Source organism: Herpailurus yagouaroundi, unplaced genomic scaffold (genome assembly GCF_014898765.1).
Source record: "Herpailurus yagouaroundi ecotype Mexico unplaced genomic scaffold, PumYag 67700, whole genome shotgun sequence".
NCBI classification, from domain to species: Eukaryota; Metazoa; Chordata; class Mammalia; order Carnivora; family Felidae; genus Herpailurus; species Herpailurus yagouaroundi.
Window position 1 is genome coordinate 1,470,024 of NW_024420499.1, and position 11,328 is coordinate 1,481,351.

The following is an 11,328-nucleotide window of genomic DNA, read 5'->3' on the forward strand; positions in this document are numbered from 1 at the left end:
CCCTTTTGTTTATTTTATAGGTTCGAGATTGTATTTTTTTTTAATACCACAAGTCCCCTTTTGTTTATTTTATAGGTTCGAGATTGTGTTTTTTTTAATACCACAAGTCCCCTTTTGTTTATTTTATAGGTTCGAGATTGTATTTTTTTTAATACTACAAGTCCCCTTTTGTTTATTTTATAGGTTCGAGATTGTATTTTTTTTTTAATACCACAAGTCCCCTTTTGTTTATTTTATAGGTTCTATTTTTCTCTAGAAATCCCTAGAAAGAGATTTCTAGGGGCGCCTGGGTGGTGCAGTCGGTCAAGCGTCCGACTTCAGCCAGGTCACGATCTCGCGGTCCGGGAGTTCGAGCCCCGCGTCGGGCTCTGGGCTGATGGCTTGGAGCCTGGAGCCTGTTTCTGATCCTGTGTCTCCCTCTCTCTCTGCCCCTCCCCCGTTCATGCTCTGTCTCTCTCTGTCCCCAAAAAATAAATAAACGTTAAAAAAAAATTTAAAAAAAAAAAAAAGAAAGAGATTTCTAGTAATTCGTAACAAGCATAATTTCTTTACAGCCCTGATCATAGTTATAAAATCTTGGGTTTTTATGAGGATGGAGAAGGGAGGCAGCTTAAAGATGAATTAAGGTGAATCGTTACCATGGCAGGCTTTCCCCTTGTTATTTCACAAGGTGAAGGAAGAGAATTGGGGAACCATATTCTCCTCTTCTCCCTGCCTAAAAGGGGCTGAGATGAGGTGGTTGGACTGTGGAAATCTGAGAGTGGGATTCATCTAGGCTCACACAATAACCTTTTGGTTTTTTTCAGAAAGGAGACTCCATTGGCAAGATGGCAGGGTGAGGGTCTTCATTTCCAACTTTTTACATTAGCTGATTCAAGGGCTCCTTGTGATGGGGTCAGAAATAATCCAGAGTGTGGGAAAGTGACAGTTAAAATCCTAGCTGGAGCAAATTAAAAAAAAAAAACAAAAACATACAAAATGTAAAAAAAAAAAAAAATTAAGAAAACAAAATAAAATAAAGTCTTGAGTCTTCAGAGTAATAAAATAGTCATAAAATCTTGAGGTTGGTCTCCACGGACTTTCTTTCTGTTTGAATCAGTCATTTCTCCAGTTATTCATATTTTGAGTATTTTTTTTTAATTTAAAGCTGTAGAGCTTATCTTACAGAGATTCTGGCTTTTGTTTTGTAATATTTTTCAAAAGAGTATCATTTTTTAAGACAGTAGTTGAACTCATAATGTGAGCAATGTCTCCGTGTGGTGGATAACAGCTGAGATCTCAATCCATTTCCTTTCCTTTCGTTTTACTGGTTGTGGTCTGTCTCATTCATATATCATTCAGGGATCGGCCAGAAATTTGGTCATAGACTATTCATAGTATTTGGGCATCTCGCTCCGAGGCTCTATCTTCTGCCATTTTTCTCTTCACTGTTCAGTGGCTGTGGTTCCCCAGAACTCCCTCCTCTGGTTTTTCTAGGAAGTTGACACTACAAACTTTCCATCATAGTATTATCCACAAAGCTGGCAGTGACTGGCGCCTGTCTTCAGGCTAAAAGAAAATAAACCCCACTAGTATTTTAACTTTCTTCCTATAGTCAAATTTTTCCAGTTGCTGCTCGCATTTGGTCATAATCCAATGCCTTCAAATATTTGTTTAAACATTGCATCCAGAGTAGCGTTATCTTTACAAGGTGTGTTCTGATAAGGAATACTGAGCCATTAATGGATGCCGAACCCATCCCCCCTTATATCTATTAAATAGCTACACATGAGAAGACAAAGTAGTCATGTGAATACTCAAAAATACCCAGTTGAGTCTCTCTAAAGGCTTGGCTTCAGAAAAAGTAAGGGAGGGTCTTTGATTCTTAGAGTTGCTTGCTGTTTCTCTTCAAGTCGAAAATTAAGGGAAGAGAGACGCATGATTTGTCTTTCAAATACAGCAGAGACAGGAGACTTTGTAGAGAAGATGGCATGAAAACAGATATGTTTCTAGAGTAGTAAAAACATATTGCCAAATGCTTTTTGATATGCATAGATAATTCCACAGGCATGTAATGTAGTGAACAAAATTTTAAATTATACATGTATATGCACACCCCTGTGTATGTGTGTGGAGAGAGGGTGAGAGAAAGAAAGAGTAGGAGAGAGAGAGACAGGGAGAGAGAGAGAGAGAGATTAGGGCACATATTATTCACATCCACAGTCAATTTAATTTAAAATGCATGGGTGACTCTAATGCCAAATTGCCTGTTCCTTATTTTTGTGCCTATCCTGCCACATCTTGGTTTAGAAAAACGTGTACTCCAGCCTTAAAAAGTAAGTTGTTTTCTTTTTTTAAAAAAACGAGATTTCTTCTACATGGATCACTAGGTAATTGAAAGGCTTATAATTTAGCAAACGATAGTAATTATTGCTTAGTGTATTATTATGTTTAATCATATGTGCTATAAATGAAGAACCACACATGAAGGAGTATACATTTTCTCCAAAATGTTAGTAATATTGACAATCATAAAGGTATAATTAAATTCTACTCCCTCCTTAGCCAATAAATTACTAATGGTTGCTGAAAGGACTAGTTTCAACTTTCTTTAATATTAAAAGTTTTTTGGTTTTTTTTTTTTACACATTGATTCCTAAGTGCAAGGTGTTATTTCATGTGGCTAACTTGAGTAGCGGTACAAGAGTAGGCTCTAATCATTTTTCTTGGCTTACTGGCAAATTTAGAAAAATTGCAGGAACAAGTAATAGCTTTTTTCTCCTACACTTTTCTACAATCATTTATGACTATTGTCCCCATCAAGCTAACTAATGGTGTTCCATAATGATCATCAAATCCATTTCGTCAGTTATCTAGGTTCAAAATCTGAGTCATTTCTGACATTTCCTTCATTCACACAATCAATGCAGTCACAGAGCCCCATTTCTACTTGACTCATAATGTCCTCTCTGTTCTTCCGTCTTGATTATTACTGAAATTGACCTGACTCTGATGCTTAATGCCTCATGCCTGTAATACTACTATTGATTTATCATACCTTTCCTTGTTATTGACATCCTTACCTCCAGCCCATCCTGTGCGGTGATGCAAGTGATAATAGTCCTAAATATTGCTAACAGTCCTAAAATATTGCTTTTTAATGTTAATTGCTTGCTCATTAATACTTGATGGTTCATCATTCTATAAAGAGATTAAATTCCTTAACGCGGTGGCAAGCATCCTTCCAGTTTCAACTATTTGTTTCACAAGTTTAGTCTACTCATTACGCCCCCAAGCACAACATGAGCTATATGTTGCTGCAGGGAAGGGACAGTATAGTTCTCTTTTGAATTTTAATATTTTAAGACTGTATCTTGGTATTTTTTTTCCCCATGATTCAGTGTAGGTTAATAATCACCTGGTATATTCCTAGGCTTTCATCCACAGAGATTCTAACTCAGCAGGCCCATAGGGGGCACTTTTAGCAGTTACCTTTGTGGATTCTGGTGAGGGTGATCCATGGAACAAAAGGAGAAATACTGGTCTGTCCGTTTGTTAACTTTACTTATCCTCCTAAGACATATATTCCATTTGTCAAGCATGAAGACTTCCGGGGGAACTTGGGTGGCTCAGTCGGTTAAGCATCCGACTTTGGCTCAGGTCATGATCTCATAGTTTGAGCCCCGCATTGGGCTCTCTGCTGACAGCTCAGAGCCTGGAGCCTGCTTTGGATTTTGTGTCTTCGTGTCTTTCTGCCCCTCCCCAGCTTGTACTCTCCGTCTCTCAAAAATAAATAAATATTTAAAAAAACATGAAGACTTCAAGATTACTCTAGCCAAGTAAACATCTCTCAGTACTGTTTATTCATTCAGCTTTCACAGAGGGCTATGGTTTTCAGAATAGCTATTCCACTCCTTTTTATCCCCTTCACTTGCTTTATTTTCCTCCATACCATTTTATCACTGCTTGATATTACAGTATATCTATCAGTCTCTTTTCTTATTTATTATTTTCCCCACTTGAAAATCAGCTTCGTGAAGGTAGACATTGGGGTGTGCACTCCTACAGTATTATCAGAGCATAGAACAACGTAGCAGGTACTCAAGAAATCCTGTTGAACAACTGAATTTTAAAGCATGCAGGCATTTTATTGTTAATTGCATTTTCATGAATGTTCCTGACGAGCCATCAATATAGTATGCTTTTCAAGGTGGGCCTCCTTCACACTTCTTTATATTTTACTTTATAGCACCCAACCCAATGGCACAGATTTGTTGATACATCGTGTTCTATTGACAAGAGTCTGAGATTACGTTAATTGATCATTAAGTTTTATTCTTTGTGTGTGTGTGTGAGAGAGAGAGAGAGAGAGAAGGAGAGGGCACAAGGGAGTGTGGGAGACACAGAATCCCACAAGGGGCAGAGAGAAAGAGAGAGAGAGAGAGAAGCAGGGCTCACCTGAAGCAGGGCTCGAGCTCACCCAATGTGGGACTCGAACTCACAAACCTTGAGATCGTGACGACCTGAGCCGAAGTCATATGCTTACGGACCGAGCCACCCAGGCACCCTTAAGTTTTATTCTTTAAGTTATAATGTGGAAGAAAGAATAATGCCCACCCCTCCAAAATCTCCATGTTCTAATCTGCAGAACCTGTTAGTATGTTACTTTGTGTGACAAAAGGAACTTTAAAATTGTGAGAAGGTTAAGGACCTTGCGATGGGGCGATTATTCTGGATTATCATGGACTGTCCAATCTAATCTTCTGAGTCCTTAAAAGTGGAGAATCATTCCCAGCTGCAGAGAATCCATGACCTAGTAACATGAGAACAACTAAATCTGCTGTTGCTAGCTTTGAAGGTGGAGGAGGAGGAGGACCATGAACCAAGGAATGTGGATAGCTCTTAGAGGCTAGAAAACACCAAGAAACAAATTGTCCCCCAGAGTCTTCAGGAAATAATACAGTTCTGCTGATGCCTTGATTTTAGCCCGGGAGATCCATGTTGGATTTACAATCTACAGGGATCGTTTTATTTTATTTATTTATTTATTTATTCATTCATTCATTCAATTTTTTTAAATGTTTATTTGTTTTTGAGAGAGAGAGAGAGAGTGAGTGAGTAGGGGAGGGGCAGAGAGAGAGGGAGGCACAGAATCCAAAGCAGGCTCCAGGCTCCGAGCTGTCAGCACAGAGCCCAACGCGGACCTCGAACTCATGGACTGCAAGATCATGACCTCACCCAAAGTTGGACTCTTAACTGACTGAGCCACCCAGGGGCTTCTATTTTATGTATGTATGTATGTACTTACTTACTTAAATTTACATCCAAGTTAATTAGCATACAGTTCAATAATGATTTCAGGAGTACAATCCAATGATTCATTCCATCCATATAACACCCAGGGCTACAGAGATCATTTTAAACCACTAAATTCATGATAACTTGTTTGGCAGTGATAGAAAATGAATGTAAACGATTTCAACAATGAAAAATAAGCCCTTCAACGTCTCCCTATGAGAAATGAAGCAGATTTTCTGCAAGGCTCGAGAATTCTACAAATATGCTCATTTAGAAGATAAGAGAGATACAAAATTTTGAAAAGGAATCTGTGGCTAAATTGAATACAGAAAATTGTTTAAATAGAAGCTACATAAGCAAATATCTACTTATAATATTGATTTTGAAAATACTTAATAAATTAATCACACATATGTACTTAAAACCACACATTTAGTAATGCTATATTCTCTGTCTCATGTTTCATGAACCAATTTTATTCACACTCTCCTTGAAAATTTAACACCGGTTTTTATCATCACTAAAGATTCTCCTTGAGTGATCTGACCCAGTTTTCCAAAGTACAACATATTTGTTTCTAAGATATTTTAGAGAAAAAGCTTTTTAAATCTACATATAATGCTGTCATGAGAAATGTATTCTAAATCATAAGTAGGTATCGGTTTTCATCATTTTATGATATAACCACTTATATATTTGCTTTTATTTTAATTATTTATTTATTTTTATTACGTTTATTTATTTTTGAGAGAGAGACAGAAAGAGACAGAGCATGAGCAGGGGAGGGGCAGAGAGAGAGGGAGACACAGCATCCGAAGCAGGCTCCGGGCTCTGAGCTGACAGCACAGAGCCCAAGGCAGGGCTTGAACTCACAAACTGGGAGATCATGACCTGAGCTGAAGTCGGACACTTAACTGACTGAGCCACCCAGGCTCCCCTATATATTTGCTTTTAAAGTAGTCTTTAAAAGGCTTGCTTAGGGGCGCCTGGGTGGCTCAGTCGGTTAAGCGTCCGACTTCAGCTCAGGTCACGATCTCACGGCCCGTGAGTTTGAGCCCCGCATCGGGCTCTGTGCTGACAGCTCAGAGCCCGGAGCCTGCTTCGGATTCTGTGTCTCCCTCTCTCTCTGCTCCTCCCCTGTTCATGCTCTGTCTCTCTCTGGCTCAAAAATAAGTAAACGTTAAAAAATAAATAAATAAATAAAAAATAAAAGGCTTGTTTACAATGGGACCTAAAATCTCCAGTTGTGATGTCATCTCCTCTATGCACAATCAGTTAAAATTTAGTATTGATTTTTCATTGTCCTCTTTTTTCTTATCAATTGTAACTGGTGATTTCTACTGATATCCAAAACTAGCCTTAATAGGGATTATTTTATACTAATGTATCTTCCTCAAGTAGTTGGTTAAAATAAAGTAATTGTGAAAGGTCTCATAATATGAGAGAAGAATTATAAAGTTCTCTCCTATGCCATAAAATTTTGGAGCTAAAAATTCACCTATTATTCAGAAAGATACCTTCATTCCATCCACTTCGTTTTCTTCCCTTTAACATTTTTTTTAATGTTTTATTTATTTTTGAGAGAGAGAGAGACAGACTGAGACAGAGTACAAACAGGAAAGGGCAGAGAGAGAGGGAGACACAGAATCCAAGAAGCAGGCTCCAGGCTCTGTGCTGTCATCACAGAGCTCAACATGGGGCTCGAACTTGTGAACCGCGAGATCATGACCTGAGCCGAAGTCGGATGCTTAACCCACTGAGCCACCCAAGTGCCCCAGTTTTCTTCCCTTTTTATGGCTTCTTTAATACAGGTATTTCGACAATATCCTATTTAACATTCTCTTTAATTGCTGTAGGCTATTTTCCCTTTCCCTCTATTAATGAACCTTTAAATTGATTCTAATTTCTAACAATGAAAAATGATGATGCAAGTTTGTGAGTATATCAGTAGGATAAATTCCTAGGGATAGAATCGGATGTGAAAGGGAACAAGCATGTTTGTTCAAATTTGAACAAGCATGACAAATTGGAAAACTATTGCCGAATTGACCTACAAATATCTAAAGAAATTGATGTTGCCACACATAATGGCACGAAAAGGTCCTTTTCGTATCTCTGATGGTAGACGGTAGGGAGTGTAAAGGACCTGCAGCCCAGATCCAGCACTTTCGAAATCTATCACTGTGGTTGCTCTGTTCGGAGGCCATTCTTCTTACCAGGTACTCCCAGCCAGTGACTAATTGAGCACAACAGAGATGCTAAGACAGGTCTACTTCTGAGACATTCAGAACGGCTCTGATGGGAGACTTTGGCTCAGGGACTCCCCAGTGACCTTGGAGAAGTCTATTTGAACCACGGTTCAGGCTAGGATGCTCTTACCCAACCTTTATGCCTCCCTTCTTTACCTTTCTCTTTCATCCAGAAGGCCCCACGGATGGCACCGAACAGACCTAGGGCTACGCACATGCCCAGGAAACATCTGAGAAGGCCCTCAGCTCTCACCTCTCCCTAACCTTAAGACTTTAAGCAAGGGGGAAGTAAAAACCACTGCTGGGCTGGGTGTTTAAGACATATCCTAGCATACACACATACCCACACAGAACCCTGCTACAAAAACAAGGAGATTTATTGGTTCCGGATATCTAAGGAAATCTTTGCATACTCATTAGCTGCCCATGAAGCATCCTGAGCAGAGAGGTCAGTGGTGACACATAACAAACAATACAGGCTTTACTACAGTAGTTTAGAAACCCCACTAAAATAAGTACTATTTTAAACCCCACTAAAATAAAGTAAGTACTCACTTACTAGAATGACCAAAATCCAGAACGTGGACACTACCAAATGCTGGCAAGGGTTTGGAGAAGGATCTGATTGGAAGGTGTCCTGCATGATATCTAAAACTTCCAGGTTTTAATAAAAATTGCAACAGATGCAAAAAAAAAAAAAAAAAGAATGTATGGCTGATACATAGGAAAAGAAACAGTCAGTATGAACTATCCCTGAGGAAGCTCCAACATTGGACTTTCTAACCGAAACTTTGAAATGGCTATTTTTTATTTAACGTTTATTTATGTTTGAGACAGAGAGAGACAGAGCATGGATGGGGGAGGGTCAGAGAGAGAGGGAGACACAGAATCCGAAGCAGGCTCCAGGCTCCGAGCTGTCAGCACAGAGCCCGACTTGGGGCTTGAACTCACGGACCGCGAGATCACGACCGGAGCCGAAGTCGGACGCTTAACCGACTGAGCCACCCAGGTGCCCCTGAAATGGCTATTTTTAAAATGTTCAGTGAACTACAAAGAAATCATGCCTAAAAAACTAAAAATATGAGAATAATGTCACCAAATAGAGAATACAAACAAAGGGATATAAAAATACTTCTTAATAGAAACACATAGCAGTTCTGAAGTTGAAAAAATAAAATAATCTGAAGGAAAAATTCACTAGAGGAGCTCAGCAGCAGATGGGAAGAAACAGAAGAAAAAAATCAGCAAAACTGAAGCTAGCTCAATTGAGATTATCCAATCTGAGGAAAAGAGTCATGTGATTCAAGAAGGAAGCAGATGACCACTGCTTTTTTTAAAAAATGTTTTGTTTACTTATTTTTGAGAGAAAGACAGAACATGAGTGGGGGAGGGGCAGAGAGAGAGAGAGAGAGAGAGAGAGAGAGAGAGAGACAGAATCCGAAGCAGGCTCCAGGCTCTGAGCTGTCAGAGCCCAACGTGGGGCTTGAACTCACGAACTGTGAGATCATGACCTGAGCTGAAGTCGAACACTTAACCGACTGAGCCATCCAGGCACCCCCCATTGCTGTCTTTGAAGGTGCAATGGGCGTGAGCCAAAAAAGAATGCAGGTAGTTTCCAGAAACTGAAAAGGCAAGGGAACAGGTTCTCTTTTAGAGCCTGAATAAAGGAACACAGCTATGTAAACCTCTTGAAGCTAGCTCACCGAGACCCACTTAGGCTTCTGAAGTATGGAAGTGTAATTCAAAGAATTGGTTATTTTAAACCCATTCGTTTGTGAACTTTTTTACAGCAGCAACAGAAAGCTAATGCAGATTTGGGAACACATTCGCCAAAACTGACTACAGTTAATCCTTGAACAACACGGAAATTATGCATACCAAACCCCCACACAATAAAAAAAAAATCCACATATAACTTTTGACTCCCCAAAATGTTAGCTACTAATAGCCTACTGTTTACTGGAGCCTTATAGATAATATAAACAGTCTATTGACACAAATTTTATATGTTACAGATAATATAAAAAGTCTATTGACACACATTTTATATGTTATATGTATTATATACTGTATTCTTACAATAAAGAAAGCCAGAGAAAAGAAAATGTTATTAAGGAAATCCTAAGGAAGAGAAACTACTTTTACAATATGGCGCTGTCACAAAATCCACAGAAAAGTGAACTCGCGGAGTTCAAACCCATGTTGTTCAAGGATCAACTGTATACATTAGGCCACAAAATAAGTCACAGTAAATATAAAAGGAGCGAAATCATACGAAGTATGTTTTCTGACTGCAATGGATTGAAATTTGAAATCAATACCAAAAAGAGGTTTGGAAAATTCTGCAGTCTCCGAAATTAAATAACACATTACTAAATAACCGATGAGTCAGTAAGGAAATTACAGGACAAATTAGAAAATACTTTGAAATAAAAGAGAACAAAAACACAACATATCAAAGCTTAAGGGATGCAGAGCGAGCTGTGCTTAGAGCTAAAATGATTGCTGCAATTTATTATATTAAAAAAGATCTCAAACTCAGTATTCTAATCTCTTACTTTTAATAAACTGGAAAAAGAAAGAAGAACAAACTCCAAAGCTAGCTGAAGAAACAAATAGTAATGACTAGACTGGAAATACATAAAATATTGAAAACTAGTGAACTCAACCAAAAGTCACTTTCCTTTTGAAAACAATCAACAAATTGATAAACATTTAGCTGGACAGAGCAAGAGAAAGCAGGGAGAAGACCCAAATGATTAAAATCCAGAATGAGAGAGGAGATACTACGGCTGGTTTTAGAGATACAAAATAAATATAAGGGAATATTTAAAAGTGATTATGTGCAAATAAAATAGGTTACATGGGCAGGTCCAATTCTGATAGTAACACAGACTATCAAAACTGACTCGAGAGGAATAGAAAATCAGAATGGACCTCTAAGAAATAAACAGATGGAATAAACCAGCACCCCCCCCCCCAAATTCCACAACAAAAAGCCTAGTTCCAGAGGGCTTTCTTGATGAAGTATACCAACCACTTAAAAAAGATCTAACATCAAACCTTCACTAACCCTTACACATAATGAAAGAGGAAGGAACAATCCCATTCCATTTTAGGAGGCCAGTGTTATCCTGACACAAAAATAAGGCAACGATATCGCAATAAAACTAGAAGCCATTATCTCTTATGAGCACAGATCCAAAATCTTCAACAAAACATCAGCAAATCAAATCCAGTAACGTATGAAAAGGTTCATATGGGGGGCGCCTGGGTGGCGCAGTTGGTTAAGCGTCCGACTTCAGCCAGGTCACGATCTCGCGGTCCGTGAGTTCGAGCCCCGCGTCAGGCTCTGGGCTGATGGCTCAGAGCCTGGAGCCTGTTTCCGATTCTGTGTCTCCCTCTCTCTCTGCCCCTCCCCCGTTCATGCTCTGTCTCTGTCTGTCCCCAAAATAAATAAATGTTGAAAATTAAAAAAAAAAAATAAAAAAAAAAGGTTCATATGGGAGTGAGGTCAGCAAGACCGTGGAGTAGCAATTTCAAACATTCATTTCTCCGCAAAAGCATTGAAAAGCAAGCGAGCACTGTCGGAGCCGATTTTGTTAGACATCTGGGAAACAAAGGTTTACAGCAAACAAGTGAATGCTAAATCAAGAAAAAAGCGACTTAAAAATGGTAGGGAAGCTTTATGGCATTTTCACTTGTCCTTACCGCACCCTCTCCTGGGTCCAGCAGTGTCCGCCCTTTTTACCTGGCTCTGGAAAAAATTACAAAATAAACAAAAATAAATAAAATAAACAAA